Genomic DNA, 16952 nt, shown 5'->3' on the forward strand with positions numbered 1-16952 from the left:
TCTCATTTCACAAACATGAAAAGAGTTCTGTAAGTTTTTTTGTTTATTTTTGCAAATAGATAGAAAAGGTTGAATACAGCAATGGCCAGTGTTGGTTGAAGAAACCCAAAAGAGAGGAGTGGAGACAGCCGTGCTGTTCCATGGGACACGGTGATAGTGGGGAGGAGATGTGTATGAAATAAGCTCTCTTGATGTCAGTTAAGCTAATACTGTGGCGAAGAAGAAAAATAAGTTTTGCCAACCTTGGGAACCAATCATCAAGTTAAAGTTAAATTTTGTCTTCCGGTTAAAATTTTTGATTTAGCTCTGCTTGCATTTCTCATATTCCTGGGAGTTCTGGCAAAGAGGGTATTTGGGGATGCCACCCTGGCCACAGGAAATTAAAATATCATCTTGGTAGACTTATTGAAAATTGTACCAGGAGAGATTCTCTGATTTTATAGAACACAGCCACTTTTTGGCACTCAGATCTCACTGTATGAGCCAGGCAAATTCATTTAGAGGAAGTAGCATTCTCTCAAGGGCAACATCCTGGATTACACTCAGGCCATCGAAATAAACATCTTGGATTCAGACAAAGCACAGTTCAGTCTTGAATTTAAAATTTTAATTTGAATGTTCCTCTTGCAATGAACAAGTGCCCCAAACCTAGAGTGTGAAAGCATATGGTAACGTCTCTCACACAAGATTTCGGTCTCTCACTGGCTGTGAGAATTAATAACAATAAAAATAACAACTTTTTGGTGTTTGAATGGTTTGCACAATTCTTTCACATGTGTTATCCCATTAGACTTTCATAACAACCCTGTGCGGTAGGCAGTGCAGGGAATATGATTATGCTCTTTTCATAGGTGTGGAAATAGATCCAGTTTGGGTAATCAGCCAGCCCAGTATCACATCATGGGTCGGTGACAGAGCCGGATGACAGATCCATATTGCAGCTGTCAGCTCCAGTGCTCCAGTCACTCCACTGTGCTGCCGTGACAGGGCTCTGTTGTTTAGTTCCCCCTAGAGAGTAAATTTAAAATTCTTAAAGCCCCAATACCATATATGCTTATCTTTAGAAATAAACCAAGAGACTGGGGGAAATGTGACCTACTACCCAGCAAGACTTTAGGAACAGAGGCAGTGGAAGCAGCTCTGTAGATCAAGAGAAAGCAAGCTGAAGCCCTCACCTGAGCTGGGGAGAAAGGAGAATGTGGAGTCTGCCTGAGCTGACAAAGTTACTGAATCATCTGTGTACATTTAGTGAAAAGACAGAAAAATGAGTCTCAGTGGTTAAGATTTTCTGGAAGGTTGGTGAATGAATGGGATCATTAAGGAAAAATCTAGATCTATCTGCTTTTCAGCCCCATGACAGTTTCTCTCAGCTGTGTTGCCAATTTCCATTATCTTACACAGATTTGAGGCAGCTTCTGCACTAGAAGTGGCTGCTGCCCTAATAGAACCACCAAATTCCTTCCAAATGTGAACATGGTGTCTGTTTATGGTGCTGTGACTTAGTTATTATAAGTGCTTGTTATTGCAAGTTGTTGTATTGGCAGGCTAAGGTAATTAGGGGTGTGGAGGTCAGTATCCTTGTACAAGAACAGTAATGGACTACTATACTAAAGTGCTCTTACTTAACTGCTCTTAGCTACCACCCATGGTCCTAAAGGTGCTGAACTACTAAAATAGTAATAAATAGCTAAATTTTTTCAACAAATATTTACTGACTGTGTACTGTGTTCCAAGCACTGTTCAAAGGACATCACATGTATTTATTCATTTGATCTTCACATCAACAGTATGAGACAGGTTCAGTTAATATGATTCCCGTTTTATAGATGGAGAAAGTGAAGCACAGAGAAGTTAACTGGCCTGAGGTTATAAGTTAGTGTTAGGGAACAGAGGATTACAAAACAGGGAAGTCTGATTCCTAACCGACTCTGTGGTTGTGGATAACAACGGGGCGTACAAACCCATCCTCAGGTGTTACTAGAGAACATATACAAGAGTCTGCAACCTTCTGGGACAGAAGAATTTACCCAACTAGGGCAGCCAGATTTCTCAAGTGAAAATACAGGATTCCCTGTTAAGTTTGAATTTCAGGTAAGCAACATATAATTTTTTAAGATAAATATGTCCTGTACATACTTGGGACATATTTATCCTAAAAAATATTGCTATTTATCTGAAATTCAAATGTAACCAAGTATTTTATCTGGCAACCCTACCCCCAACCCACGATTGCCATCTTGCTGCATGAGTCAAGTTCTCCTTATTTAGATACTCTTATATTTGGGTAGTTTTGACTATTCTTCCTGCAATTCAGTCATTTCTGTGAGATCTTTATTAATCAAAGTGGGTAAGGTCAACCAAAGTAAATCCTTTGGGGTCTCTTCACAGTGAAAGCTTGGTATCTCCCAACACCTCCCCCGGGTAAGCTCCCTGAGAGATGGCGTCTTATCTTCACTCTCGGGCAAGGAAATACCTTGAAGGGAGTGGCTTGGACAAAATTCTCTCAGATCCTCTTCCCATATGTTATTTTTCCCTAAGATAGGATTTATCACAAGCCAGAATTTCAATGTATTAAGTGTCTCTTCCTATTCAGCAGCTAGCAATGTTTAGAACCCTACCCAAGCCCAGTTTTCTCTCCCTTCTCTTCAGAGGTTGCTGTGAGCTGCTAGAATGTGAAGACCTTGGCATCTGGCCAACCACCTGAGACTTCTTGGTCCTGTCCTTTCTGGAAACAGCCAAAAGAACTGACCACTCCAAAGCCAACTTCCTGCCATGTGTGAGATTTTCCAGAAAGTGAGCCATTTCATGTTTTTAACCCTCCAAGCAAGTTGATGGGTTCTGCACACCACCTCCTGAAAGGTAAGTTACCTGTGGCCCTTCCCATCAAGAGGACCAACATGTCGGGTGTGAAAAATGACTTCTGCCACTGCCACCATTTGAATAAGAATTCAGTTTACCAAAACTGGCTTTTTACCCAGCACTTTTAGTGTAAGGCCACTCAAGTTTTCCACAGCAGGCATATAGTGAGCACCCAGGAACTGCTTAGAAAGAAGAGAAGTAAAGAATCCAAGGTCCTTATGGTGTAGAAGAGCTGGACTGATGGTTAACTTTCTAGCCGGGTGAAGGCAATTAGGAAAAGTTATTCCCAAATATGTTCCTTGTGGATCAATTGCTGGAAAAGTTGACATGTGACCTGGTACCCTTCTAGGGTGATTTAGCTACAGTGAGGAGGCAGAATAGGAACCAGGGACAGTGAAAGCTCTTATAATAGTATAGGGCCCATGATCTAGCTACCTGGGGGTGCCAAAGTCTGAGTGTTTAAAACTTCATTCAGAAACAATTTCTTTCTTTCAGAGAGAAAGTGGCTACAAAATTGTAGAAGTGGAATATTAGTTTTCTGTCACCTCTAAAGCTTTTCCAAGTTGGCTAATTAAATTATACCTTCCAACAGAGAATACAAACACAATTTCAGGTTCTAATCTCTCAGTAATCAAGCGTTCTATTATTAATATCCTCTTCCTTTTTCTGTGCTTAATTGCTCATTGTACTACATGTGGCATTGATTAGCAGTAGGAAGAGTGTGTTCTGTTTTGTTGGCTTGTGAGAAAAGTGGCTATAAAAAGGCATTGAATCAAAAAGCAAGTTCTATCCAGCTGTGATATGGTGAGTGGGGGGTCTGTATCTGAGGAAGCAAAGCCAGTCAGCTTGTTTAGTTTAAAATAACAGCATAAAGTCCATATCTGCCTGTGAAAAACCATTCTTGATCAAACACGACGCCAAATCAACTGGGAGCTTTTAACAATGGTTTATGCAGAGCTTTGTAGTTCACAACACAATTTTTGGCAGGTATACTTTTGGTTAATCTGGACCATAAATCTGTGAGTTAGACATTTTAATCCAGATTTTACATATGAAAAGTCTGATGCTTAGTAAGATTAAGCAATTTTTATCAGGTCACATTTGAACACAGACATTGCAATTTCCAATCTTAGACTCTTTCCATTATTTTACACTGTCTCCCAGCAACAGTGAGTCAATTCAATGTAATTCATCGAACACTGATTGGGCAACTACCGTATTCCATAAACCAATCTATGCACTATGAGGCAATTCAAAAAAATTACTTGTAGAGGCAGAGAGCTCTAACAAGATGCATATTTGATTCTGATGTGTTATGTTACACATACAAGATACTGAAGACTCAAGGAGGAAAAAGGTACTCAGAAAAGAAAATTTTTAGTCTTTCCTTTATTTATTTCAGTTGGCCCTTAAAAGATAAGACACAATTTAACAATCAGCAACGAGAGAAAGGAATAGAGACAAGATTCAACACTCTGTAGAGGAAAAAGGTAAGAGAGATCTTATGTTGCAAAAATATGAGTTAACGTAATTTATAAGACTGTAAAGTACTTAAGAGAATAATTGAAACCCAAATTGGGTCCATGTGAAGGAATTTAAGTTTATTGGGTAAACAACAAAAAACTTTGACTATGTCTCCAGAAATATTACTACACAAACTGTTTCAAATTGACTTTTTTCCCCATATGTAAGAAGAAGAGAGCCATTAAAAACATGTCAGCTACTAGGGGGTGTGACAGCATGCTTGGATTCAGCCCCCTAACAGAACTGTGCATTTTCAACACAGCCTCTCAGCAGTCAGTGCTTGTTAATTTTGCCACTAATACCTGGGACTATCATTTCTCTTTCCGTGTAGAATTTCCTTTCCAGGATCTGGACCAGATCATCTCCGTGGCTCCCTCCAACTCTAAGGTTCCGTTCTTTGCTTCTGTAACCTAGGTCAGCTTTAAGGAAGGCAAAGTTAATTAATCCACTAGGTTTCTGAGTACAGAATATACTGCTTCGAGCTCACTGATTTGCCCTGGAGGAAGAAAGGCTTGAGGCAGACCTGTGTGTCAGCAAGGAAACAATCTCTCCTGATGTTAAACAGAAGCAACAGCAGAATTCTTGTTTTGTTTTCAATCTTTAATAGAAAGCATTTGGCATATTATCATTAAGGATGATTTTAGCTGTAGACTTATGTACATACCCTTTATTGGGTTGAGAAAGATTTCTTCTATTCCTATTTAGCTGAGAGTTTGGATCAAGAGTGGATGTTCAAATGCATCAAATGCTTTTTCTCTATTTATTGAGATGATCATATAATTTTGGATTAGGTGCTGAATGTTGTGAATGTTCTGCTCCTGAGTGTCTGGATTTTGTTGTCTTCCTTTAAAGAGTATTAAAATTCTTTTTGGCAGGCAATTAATTTACTGAATGATCAACATGATCCTTTCAAAACGTGATTTTAGTCTTTGCTAAGGTGATCTATCATAAAGCTAGTTTATTCCTACTTTCAAGGTTTAATAAAGTGTGATGGTCCCCAGGTTCATAACGAATGACCCTGGTATTCAGCATCCCTTTTTATGCTGGTAAGTGGGAAGTTGGACATCTCCTAGCCCTGTGTTAGCTCCAGTTTTGTTCGGTTTACTGGTCTCTAGTGGTTGCTCTTTCCCTGGAAGTTGTCCTTTGCCTTCTCTCATGGAGTTTTACCCTAAACAAATTAACTTAGTATTCAGCCTAAGACTCAAGGGGACCCCTAAGTTAGTTTCTAGAACTCTTTCTCTGCATTGCCCTCTCCCCTCTTGTACTCTGCCCTTAAAATCACATCCATCGCAGTCTTCGTTGAAATACAATTCCTTGGTTACTCAGCTCATCAAAACTGGTCTTATTTAGTTGGGTTTCTTCTGCATGTACCATAGTCCAGAAAGTGCCTACAGACAGAAAGCTAGAGTGATATTAGAGTTCACTTTGTTTTCCTTAGTTAGGGATCACTGACCTACGCTGCCTACTGTCAAATAGCTGAAAACAGCTGCTTCATTTTTTCCCAATTTTCTTCCAGGAGAACCATTCTGGTACACAGTACTTCATCACCACTAAACAGTGTACTTGTTCAATGTAATATCAAACTTTTATTATTTCAGGAAATTTTTCTTGAATTATAGCTTCTTTGATATTCATTCCATTGCTTTGGTTTTCTTTTCCAAGGACTCCTACTATTCATGTTTGACTGTCTGCCGAACTTCAATAACTGTCACTTTCTCAAATAGTTTTCTCTTTTCTTTTTTGATTTGTAAAACTTCCAGAAGATCAAATTTGGACATTTTATTTATGTGAAGTTATTGTTTTCTCCTTTTTGTACTCTTCTTTTAGCTCACTATTTAGAGGCATTTGCTTTCTATTCCTCCATGCTCCTGCAACAGCTCTTTATCTGACAGCAATTAGTTTTCTATAGTGACGTCTAAACGACAACTTATTCTTTATTTAAGCTGTCACTCTGGCTGAATTTCACACTTCTTCACACTTTACTCTTTTTGAAACCTTCTACCCTCTGGAGCCGTGACGCTACTCTTTATCGGTACTCCTACATTCCAAACATTTCTTCTCAGTCTCCTTTCTGGGCATTACCTTCTCCATCTACCACGCAGTTTTGAAAGTTCTACTCCTGCCTCACAGTTCTGATTACACTACCATGCCCTATGTGAGTTCGGATATCCCCATGTATTTGTGAATTCTGTACAGATTTTCTTTTCTTTTTTCTTTTTAAGGATTGACACCTGAGCTAACACCTGTTTCCGATCTTTTTTCTTCTTCTTCTTCTCCCCAAAGCCCCCCCAGTACATAGCTGTATATTCTAGTTGTAGGTCCTTCTGGTTGTGCTCTGTGGGACACCGCCTCAGCATGGATTGATGAGCAGTGCTAGGTCCACGCCCCAGATCTGAACAAGCAAAACTCCAGACCGGTGAAGCAGAGTGTGCAAACTTAACCACTCAGCCACAGCCGGCCCCTCTGTGCAGATTTTCAATGGTAAGTTTCCTGCAAGAGCACTCTTCTAAGCTTTAGAAACTGATCCTTCCATATCATCCTCACTGCCCATTTCCCAGGGCAGAATTTCTCATCAGGTCTTCTAAATGTTTTTTTCACTTCTAATAGGTAGCCTCAAATTGATTTTCCACCTGGGCACCAGAGTACTTGATCTAAAATACAGATCTAATCATTTACTGTTCTCTATAAAAATTCTTCTTTTCTTCCTCATTGCCTTAATAATAAACTATGCTACACAGCCGAACAGCCACCTACCTCTGCAGCTTTATCTCTTACCATTTTTCAGCCTTAATTTTACACCGTGAACTGCTGGGCTACTTCTCATTTCCTGTACACAGCATGCTTTTTCACACTTTGCATATTTCTCAAGCTGTTCCTTCTGCCTGATGTACCCCAGTGCCTCCTCTTTATCTTGCTAATAACTCATATTTCAAAATTCAGCACAGATATTATCTCTTCCAGGAAATATTCTCTGGACAGGTAGCCCGGGCAAGTGATCTTCATCAGTGCTATTACCACACCCTGTGGTTACCTCTATGTCTCCAGTTAGGACATTCTCTATAGTGATTGTGACTTAGCAGTATTTTCCCTGGGATTGTGCAATCTTACAAAGAGCTGCTTTGTAAATCTAAAGCCTACTACAGTGTCTGATCCACACTGTGTTCTTGAGAGCAGTTATGAAACCACACTATCAGAAGCAATATACTCTTGTGTAACCCGAGACACATACATCTCTATGAACATTAGAGATGCAAGAAAACTAAGTACAACTCTCTTGTTTTACAGATGAAGAATCTGAGGTACGTGATGAATTCTCAACTGGAGCAAGAATATCTTGATTCTGACTCTGGTAATATTTTCAGGGATATTATTCTGGGTATGATTAGAAGTTACAAAAATGTTTTCCCCTTCACATTATTTACTTTAAAATTCCAGCCAGGCTCTGCTCCATCCTGACTATTAATGTCACAGTGATCCTTTGATTTGATTTGTACATTCTTTAAATTGTATACACTGTGTTTATGACATTCAATTTTACTCTATATTTTTAAATTTTCCAAGTTATAATTTTCTTCTGAAGCTATTGTCTCAATATTTGACCAAAGCAATAAGGTGTTGACTTTTCTTAAGATAATGTACTGTTTGGCAAAGTGTGATGGTTTCTGTATCCTGAACCTCTCACAAATAATAAAGAGATTGTTTGCCAGACAACATATTTATCCATTTTTTTTCCAGAAGAGATACTAGGACTCAGCAGTAATGTTTCTGTTTTTCTTTCTTTTAAAAAACAAATTTTATTGCGGTAACATTGGTTTATAACATTATATACATTTCAAGTGCACCTAATTATATTTTGATTTCTGTGTAGATTACACCATGTTCACCACACGAAGGCTAATTACAATCCATCACCATGCACATGTGCCTAGTTGCCCTTTTTGCCCTCCTCCCTTCCCACCTTCTCCTCAGGTAAACATCAATCAAATCTCCATGTGATTGTTTCTTGTTGTTTTCATCTTCTATTTATGAGTGAAATCGTACAGTATTTGACTTTCTCCCTCTGACTTATTTCATTTAGCATAGTATAGACCTCAAGGTCCATCCATGTTGTCACAAATGGCCAGATTTCATTGTTTTTCATGGCTGAGTAGTATTCCACTGTGTATAAATACACCACATCTTCTTTATCCATTGGTCCCTTGATGGGCGTCTAGGTTACTTCCAAGTCTTGACTATTATGAATAATGCTGCAATGAACGTAGGGTTGCACGTATCTTTATGCGTTCATGTTTTCATGTTCTTCGGATAAATACCCAGCAGTGGAATAGCTGGATCATATGGTAGTCCTATTCTTAATTTTTTGAGGAATCTCCATATTGTTTTCCATAGTCGCTTCACCAGTTTGCACTCCCACCAGCAGGGTATGAGTGTTCCGTTTTCTTCACATCCTCTCCAACGTGTTATTTCCTGCCTTGTTAATATAGCCATTCTGACAAGAGTGAAGTGATATCTCGTGGTAGTTTTGATTTGCATTTCCCTGATAGCGATGTTGAACATCTTTTCATGTGTCTATTGGCCATCTGTATATCTCCTTTGGAGAACTATCTATTCAGATCTTTCATCCATTTTTTAACTGGGTTATTAGTTTTTTTGTTGTTGCTGAGATGTATGAGTTCTTATATATTTTGGATATTAACTCCTTATCAGATATATGGTTTGCAAATATATTCTCCCAATTGTTAAGTTGTCTTTTCATTTTGTTGATGGCTTCCTTTGCTGTGCAGAAGCTTTTTAGTTTGATATAGTCTCATTTGTTTATTTTTTGTATTGTTTCCCTTGCCTGGTCAGACACGGTACTTGAAAATATGCTGCTAAGATTGATGTCAAAGAGTGTACTGCCTATGTTTTCCTCTGGATGTTTCATTATTTCAAGGTCTTACATTCAAGTTTTTAATCCATTTTGAGTTAATTTTTGTGTATGGTGTAAGATAATGGTCTACTTTCATTCTCTTGTGTGTGGCTGTCCAGTTTTCACAACACAATTTATTGAAGAGACTTTCCTTTCTCCTTTGTATGTTCTTGGCTCCTTTGTCGAAAATCAGCTGTCCATAGATGCATGGGTTACTTCTTTTTTTTTTAAGGTCACTTCTGAGCTCTCGATTCTGTTCCATTGATCTGTGTTTCTATTTTTGTGCCAGTACCATGTTGTTTTGGTTACTATAGCTTTGTACTATATTTTGAAATCAGGGAATGTGATACCTCCAGCTTTGTTCTGTTTTCTTAGTATTCTTTTGGCTATTCAGGGTCTTTTGCTGTTCCACATAGATTTCAGGATTCTTTGTCCTATTTCTGTGAAAAATGTTGTTGGAACTTTGAAAAGGATTGCACTGAATCTATAGATTGCTTTAGGAAGTATGGACGTTTTAACTATGTTAATTCTTCCAATCCAAGAGCCCAGAATATTTTTCCATTTCTTTGTGTCTTCTTCAATCTCTTTCAAGAATATTTTATAGTTTTCAGTGTATAGATCTTTCACCTCTTTGGCTAAGTTTATCCCTAGGTATTTTATTGTTGTTGTTGCAATTGTAAATAGGATTGTATTCTTAATTTGCCTTTCTGAAACTTCATTGTTAGTGTACAGAAATACAAATGATTTTCGTATGTTGGTTTTGTATCTTGCAACTTTATCATACATATATGCTGCATACAAGAGACATTTCAGATATAAAGACACTCACAAACTGAAAGTGAAGGGATGAAAAAAGATACTCCATGAAAATGGCAATGAAAAGAAAGCTGGGGTAGCAATACTTACATCAGACAAAATAGACTTTAATACAAAAACTGTAGCAAGAGACAAAGAAGGGCACTACATAATAATAAATGGAACTACCCAACAGGAGGATATAACACTTGCAAATATCTATACACCCAAAATAGGAACACTTAAATATATAAAGTAATTATTAACAGACATAAAAGGAGAAATAAACAGTAACACAATAATAGTAGGGGACTTTAACACTCCACTTACACCAATAGATAGATCACCCAAACAGAAGATCAACAAGGAAATATTGGCCTTAAATGACATATTAGATGAGATATATGCAAAAAATTCCATCCAAAAACCACAGAATACACATTCTTTTCAAATGCACATAGAACATTCTCCAGGAGAGATCACATATTAGGCCACAAAATAAGTCTCAATAAATTTAAGAAGATCAATAATACAAAGCATCTTTCCAAACACAATGGTATGAAACCAGAAATCAACTACAGGAAGAAAACTAGAAAAGCCACAAATTTGTGGAGATTAAACAAAATGCTACTGAATAACAATTGGGTCAGTGAAGAAATCAAAGGAGAAATCAAAGAATATCTGGAGACAAATTAAAATGAAAATATGACATGCCAAAATTTATGGGATAGAGCAAAAACAGTTCTAAGAGGGAAGTTTATAGTAATACAGGCCTACCTCAACAAATAAGAAAAATCTCAAATAAACAATCTAACAGTGCACCTAAAGGAACTGGAAAAAGAGCAAACATGGTCAAAATCAGTAGAAGGAAGGAAATAATAAAAATCAGAGCAGAAATAAATGAAACAGAAACTAAAAGAACAATAGAAAAAATCAATGAAACTAACAACTGGTTCTTTGAAAAGATAAATAAAATTGACAAACTTTTAGCTACACTCACGAAGAAAAAAAGAGAGAAGGCTCAAATAAATAAAATCAGAAATGAAAGAGGAGAAATTATAATGAACACGTCAGAAATACAAAAGATTATAAGAGAATACTATGAAAAGCTATATGCCAACAAACTGGATAATCTAGAAGAGATGAATTCTTAGAATCATATAACCTTCCAAAACTGAATAAAGAAGAAATAGAGAATAGAGAATTTGAACAGACCAATCACCAGTAAGGAGATTGAAACCTCCCGAAAAATAAAAGTTCCGGAACAGATGGCTTCCCTGGGGAATTCTACCAAACATTCAAAGACTTAGTACCTATCCTTCTCAATCTCTTTCAAAAAATTGAAGACGAGAGGAAGCTTCCTAACTGATTCCACAAAGTCAACATTGCCCTGTTACCAAAACCAGGCAAGGACAACACAAGAAAAAAGGCCAAGATCACTGATGAACATCGATGCAAAAATCCTCAACAAATTACTAGCTAATTGAATACAACAATACATTAAGAAGATCATATACAATGATCAAGTGGGATTTCTTTCAGGGATGCAAGGATGGTTCACCATCCTCAAATCAATCATCATGATCCACCACATTAAGAAAATGAAGAATAAAAATCACCTGATCATCTCAATAGATGAAGAGAAAGCATTTGACAAGATGCAACATCTATTGATGATAAAAACTGAATGAAATAGGCATAGAAGGAAAGTAACTCAACATAATAAAGGTCATATATGACAAACTTACAGCTAATGTCATTCTCAATGGAGAAAAACTGAAAGCTATCCCTCTAAGAACAGGAACCAGACAAGGACGCCCACTTTCACCACTCTTATTTAACATAGTATTGGAAGTCCTAGCCAGAGCAATTATGCAAGAAAAAGAAATAAAAGGGATCCAAGTTGGAAAGGAAGCAGTGAAACTGTCACTATTTGCAGATGAGATGATTTTATATATAGAAAACTCTAAAGAATCCACAAAAAAACTTTTAGAAATAATAAATGTTTTTCTTTTTTGAGAAATCAACACTAACCATGGGTTGATCTGGGTTAGAATTTAGGGTTTAGAGTACCCAGTCAGAGAAAACAGAATCCTAAGAAAACAAACAAACAAATAAAATTTTCTTTATACTGAGTATGGAAAGAATGGAATTTCAGCTTTGAATTAACTGGTATCAAACTATAGATCAAAGCACTGTTGAAAGGTTTTTGAAAATACATCTGAGGAAATGATAATTCCTAATAACTCTGAGTTCTTCTGAGCTCTGGGCTTTAGCAGACCAGCTGTTACCAAAGCAGTATATCTGTACTTTATTAACTTCTTGGAAAAATACCCCTGATGAATGTTGACAACAATATATCCTCAAGTTTTATTGAGACTTTGATATCAGAAATGTGTATGTAAAAAGTCTTCAACCATCTGTTACCAAATGGCAGTGGCATTGCCTATCCTTTACATACAGAACCTCACAGTAAATTATTTGTAGAATTTTAGCTAAAGGGAAAATATATTTACTTCTCCGATAAACTGATAGGTTTCTAAAGTGATGCTTCTAAATTCAATGTAATTCAAACAATATTTATATCCTCTTATTTTGGAGTCACTGGTTTCAAGCAATAGAAACCAGATCTGGGTCACCTAAACAAAAGGCATACACTGGAAGTTATAGTGGGGGTGCCTAGACTCTATCAAAGGCAGAAACCAATGCCTATTTGGAGGGTTAGAAACAAAATAACAGCAGTGGCGTCACAGCATTCCACAGTCTGATCAGGACGCCGCCTATGGGAGAAATACACTGTAATATTTGTTTTGGATCTTTGACCTACACTCAAACTTCAGACTGCCAGGAGAGAGTGTTTCACTGCGTGTAGTTAGGCCCTGGGCACGCCCCCGGGAGAGCAGGGCAGGGAGAAGCATTTGACCCCTCAGGCTTCTACAGCAAAAAGTTGGTACATAGATTTTCTTTCCACTGAGTCATCACATGAGGAGGGAGGGGTGATTCTCCAAAAGTGAACTGAGGGGCTATTTGAGAAGGAGGAGTAGGTATTGAGCTGTCAAAATATGACAAGGGTCCTCTGTACCTGATTCTCTTCCAGCTGCTGGCAATGGAGAAAGGAAAAAGTGCTTGGCTTCGTAAAGTTTACAGTCCTAAAGGAATTTTTTAAAAATTGAGGGGAAAAAAGCCTCAAATGAAGTGAGTGTTATGAAAAGACAAGGGGTTCTAACCCAGTCAACGAGAACCACATTGTTTGTTTGTTCATCCTGGCTTACAAGAGATTGAAAGGGAAACTGTGCCCGTTGTGACGGTTACTGCTACTTCCTGGTACTATCCTCTTCTCTTTCTTCTGGTTTCTCATTTTCTATTTTAACTACCCTTTGTTTGTGTGCAAGTCATGTATATTCATATTTTAGAATAGAAACTAAAATAAGAGCTTCCATTTATTAAACACCCACTGCTCACCAAGCCCTAGAAACACAATATAATTCTAAGGCAAACGTTATTATTCATACCTTACATATGAGAAAAGGCTCAAGACATTCAGTGTGTGGCTCAGAGCTAATGAATGTCAAAGCCTAGATTCTAACATATTTGTATGAATTCAAAAACCAAATCCTTAAGTGGGAGAACCATATACTATAAAATAATAAATACATAGTCAATATTTTCTGACATTTATTACAGAAATGGGAAAACACTAAAAGAATGCCAATAAAGGATTCAGGTAAGTAATAAACATATTCCAGTTTGTAGTTACACGTTTGTGGCTTCTGAGACATTTCTCCAATATCTACGGCTGGGATTTAAAAGCATCGACTAGAATTAAGAAGCCTGAGACTGCACTTCCACCATCACTGTTTTTCGTCGTTCTGGCCATAGGGAATTCACTTAAATCTAGTTAAACATTAGGTTCTCGTCTACATCATAAAATAATATGTCTCTCACAGATGCTGTTGTGAAATTTAAATAAGACGATACATGTGAAATTATTTTGTTAACTTTGGATGTTGTAGAAATGCGCTTGTGTTTACTATCTTAATTATGTTCCCGGGAGTAGTAACATGTGCATTACAAATCTTCCCAGTGTTTCTTCCTGTTTTTCACAGTTTAGAACTGTGATTGTTTATTTCAGTGACTTAGCAAAAAGATAAAATAATTCTCCTTGAAATATAGGAATCATTTCACAACTCCACATCAGTGCCACTGGGGTTTTCTCTCCAGGCTGTGAAGTTTTGCACCATTTCTTCTGTAATTCGCTGCTGACTTGGACAGCGGGCCTATTTTTCAGTGGGAATTAACAAGCGCCTTTTGCAGAGAGGCATTTACTGGAAGGGGAATCACGTCTCTCACGTTCACTCTCCCTGGTAATTTTGTCAGTTAGCCTTGTCTCAACATTTGTGGAGGGGTTCTGGGTGCCCTGGGACTATTTCTCCTCTCCCTTTTGGAAAGATGACTTAAATTCTCTATTTTCAAAACTGTTGTCATGGTGGCATTTCTCTGTGGGGACAGAAACTCAGTGAGAAAGAGCTCAGTGATTCACTGCGCTTGCACGATGGATTCACGACACTGTGAAGCTATAAACCACCTCAGGGATGATCGGGAGAGAAGAGGCTCTGTTCACCAAGAAATTGGTCCTGAATAAGAATCAGGAATCAGTTTTTATCTTTCTGTCTCTCTGTCTCTGTCTCCCTATCTCAATCGCAATCTCTCTCAGAATGTCTCCTGCCCTCCCACCTTGCATCTTTCCTTCCCTTCTTCCCTCTTAATAGTTAGATATAGACACATTAATTTTAAGACATGTCCAAACTCATTCAAGATTTTGGGATTTGGCTCAGTTTCCTTCAGTTACCAGGGCTTCCAATCTCACCATGCCTCCTTTAGGCGTTTGTCCTCAGTCCTACAAAGAGAGGTACCAAACAGAAAGCTAAGCACCTTGACCCTCCATAGAGGCTAAAATTATGTATGTCACTGCTGAGAATCAGCCCAGTAGGGAATTGGGAGGGATGGTGGCTTTTGTAGTAATGAAAGAGAATTTGGTGAATACTGCATGGGCTCAATTCCAGTACCACCACTTACTAGCTATTTGATTTCGAGTGAAATAGTTAATTTCTGCAACTCTCAATTTTCTTATATTTAAGTGGGAGGAAGAAATAATAATTTTGTGAGGGTTTTGTAGGCATAAAAATAAAGATTGTGAGTTGGATGGTTCATAGATTGAGTGGCGATGAGGAGCTGTGGTTGCTTCCTGAACTAATGGGCCCCGCTGCCCCCATCTCTGCCCAGGGACAGAGTTACCTTTTCACAAGATGCTTTGTGTGACTTTTCTCTACTTCACACTTTTTTCAAGTGTTGATAATGAATTCTCCAGTCCTGGTACGAGACAGTCACATTGGACAGCTGGCTATTTCCTCAGCTTCCAGAAGCCTCTCAAGTACATGTAGAAATAAGGGTTCCCTCTTTATTCTTTTGAGCACATGTCAACAGATCAGACCAGCCTGTGTCTTTGTGTTGTATTTCTTCACCACATGGACAGATCAGTCAGCTCACATATTAATGGAGCAAATTGTACCAAGAATCTAATGAATTCTTAATAAAAGGACATCATCTGTCAACAATTCCTTTGACTCTTCCCTACCTCACTCTTTCTCAGATAATTTCTTCCATCTTGAAGGGAGTTCTACAAATATTTGATAATTAAATAGTGAATTTTAGAAATAATAATATTGTGAAAGGGGAAATGCTTTTCCTTCCTTCCTTTCTTCTTTCCTTCCCTCTTTCTTTTTTTCCTCTCCCTCCTTCCCTCTCTTTCTCCTCTTTCCCTCCCCTCAGAATAATTTAACACCAATACTTGAGACAGATATGGGCTGCCAACAGTAAAGAAAATGAAAATGCTGCCTCAGCCACAAAAGGTAAATGGGTGGCAAGCTGTATAGTTCATATAGGTAGGACATAGCTGATGCTTATTTAAAATATGGGTTTTGTTATTTTGACAATTCATATGATTCTAAAAGCTGCTATCACTTGTGCAAGAAAAATAGGCAATAACTAGATGAAAATGTATGTAGTGTCAATTAAAAGCAGATTATGGGGGCCAGCCTGGTGGCACAGAGGTTAAGTTCATGTGCTCTGCTTCAGAGACCTGGGGTTTGCCAGTTTGGATCCCAGGTGCAGACCTACATACCACTTATCAAGGCATGCTGTGGCAGGCATCCCACAGATAAAATGAGGAAGATGGGCATGGATGATAGCTCATGGCCAATCTTCCTCAGCAAAACAAAAAAACAACAAAAAAAGAGGAGGATTGGCAGTGGATGTTAGCTCAGGGCTAATGTTCCTCAAAAAACAAAAAAAAGCAGATTATGTAAGTTTGAAGGAAAATCTAAGTAGGTTGATGCAAGTAAAACTGTCAGCTAAAGTTAAAAATTAACAGTACAACCAAAGTTACCCCCAACAAAGTCTCCACACTACTTCTAAGGTCATTTTCAGAATTTACTTAGTAGTGAACTTGACATCAAAGGAGAAATATCTTGATGCCATGTGCCATAGATATGACCATATCTCCTGTTGGTGAAAAAGAAAAAAACACTAGGCAAGTTGAAAGTATCTATCAGAGATAGCTTGAAAAACAAATTTTAGGGGCTGGCCCAGTGGCGCACTGGTTAAGTTTGCATATTCTGCTCTGGTGGCCCGGGGTTCACTGGTTCGGATCCTGGGTGTGGACCTAGCACTGCTTGTAAATCCATGCTGTGGCTGCATCCCACATAAAATAGAGGAAGATGGGCATGGATGTTAGCTCGGGGCCAGTCTTCCTCAGCAAAAAGAGGAGGATTGGTGGCAGATGTTAACTCAGGGCTAATCTTCCTCA

At 38.1% G+C, this 16952-nt stretch overlaps 1 long non-coding RNA gene across 1 annotated transcript; it reads left to right on the top strand.

Annotated features, from left to right (window-relative positions):
- Nucleotides 1-2649: 2649 nt before the first annotated feature.
- On the top strand, nucleotides 2650-8092 carry LOC139075819 (uncharacterized). Its single transcript, XR_011526688.1, has 3 exons — nucleotides 2650-2859; nucleotides 4262-4349; nucleotides 7669-8092. It is a non-coding gene; the product is annotated as an uncharacterized lncRNA (long non-coding RNA).
- The last annotated feature ends 8860 nt before the right edge of the window (nucleotides 8093-16952 follow it).

The sequence above is a fragment of the Equus przewalskii genome, chromosome 14 (assembly GCF_037783145.1).
Source record: "Equus przewalskii isolate Varuska chromosome 14, EquPr2, whole genome shotgun sequence".
NCBI classification, from domain to species: domain Eukaryota; kingdom Metazoa; phylum Chordata; class Mammalia; order Perissodactyla; family Equidae; genus Equus; species Equus przewalskii.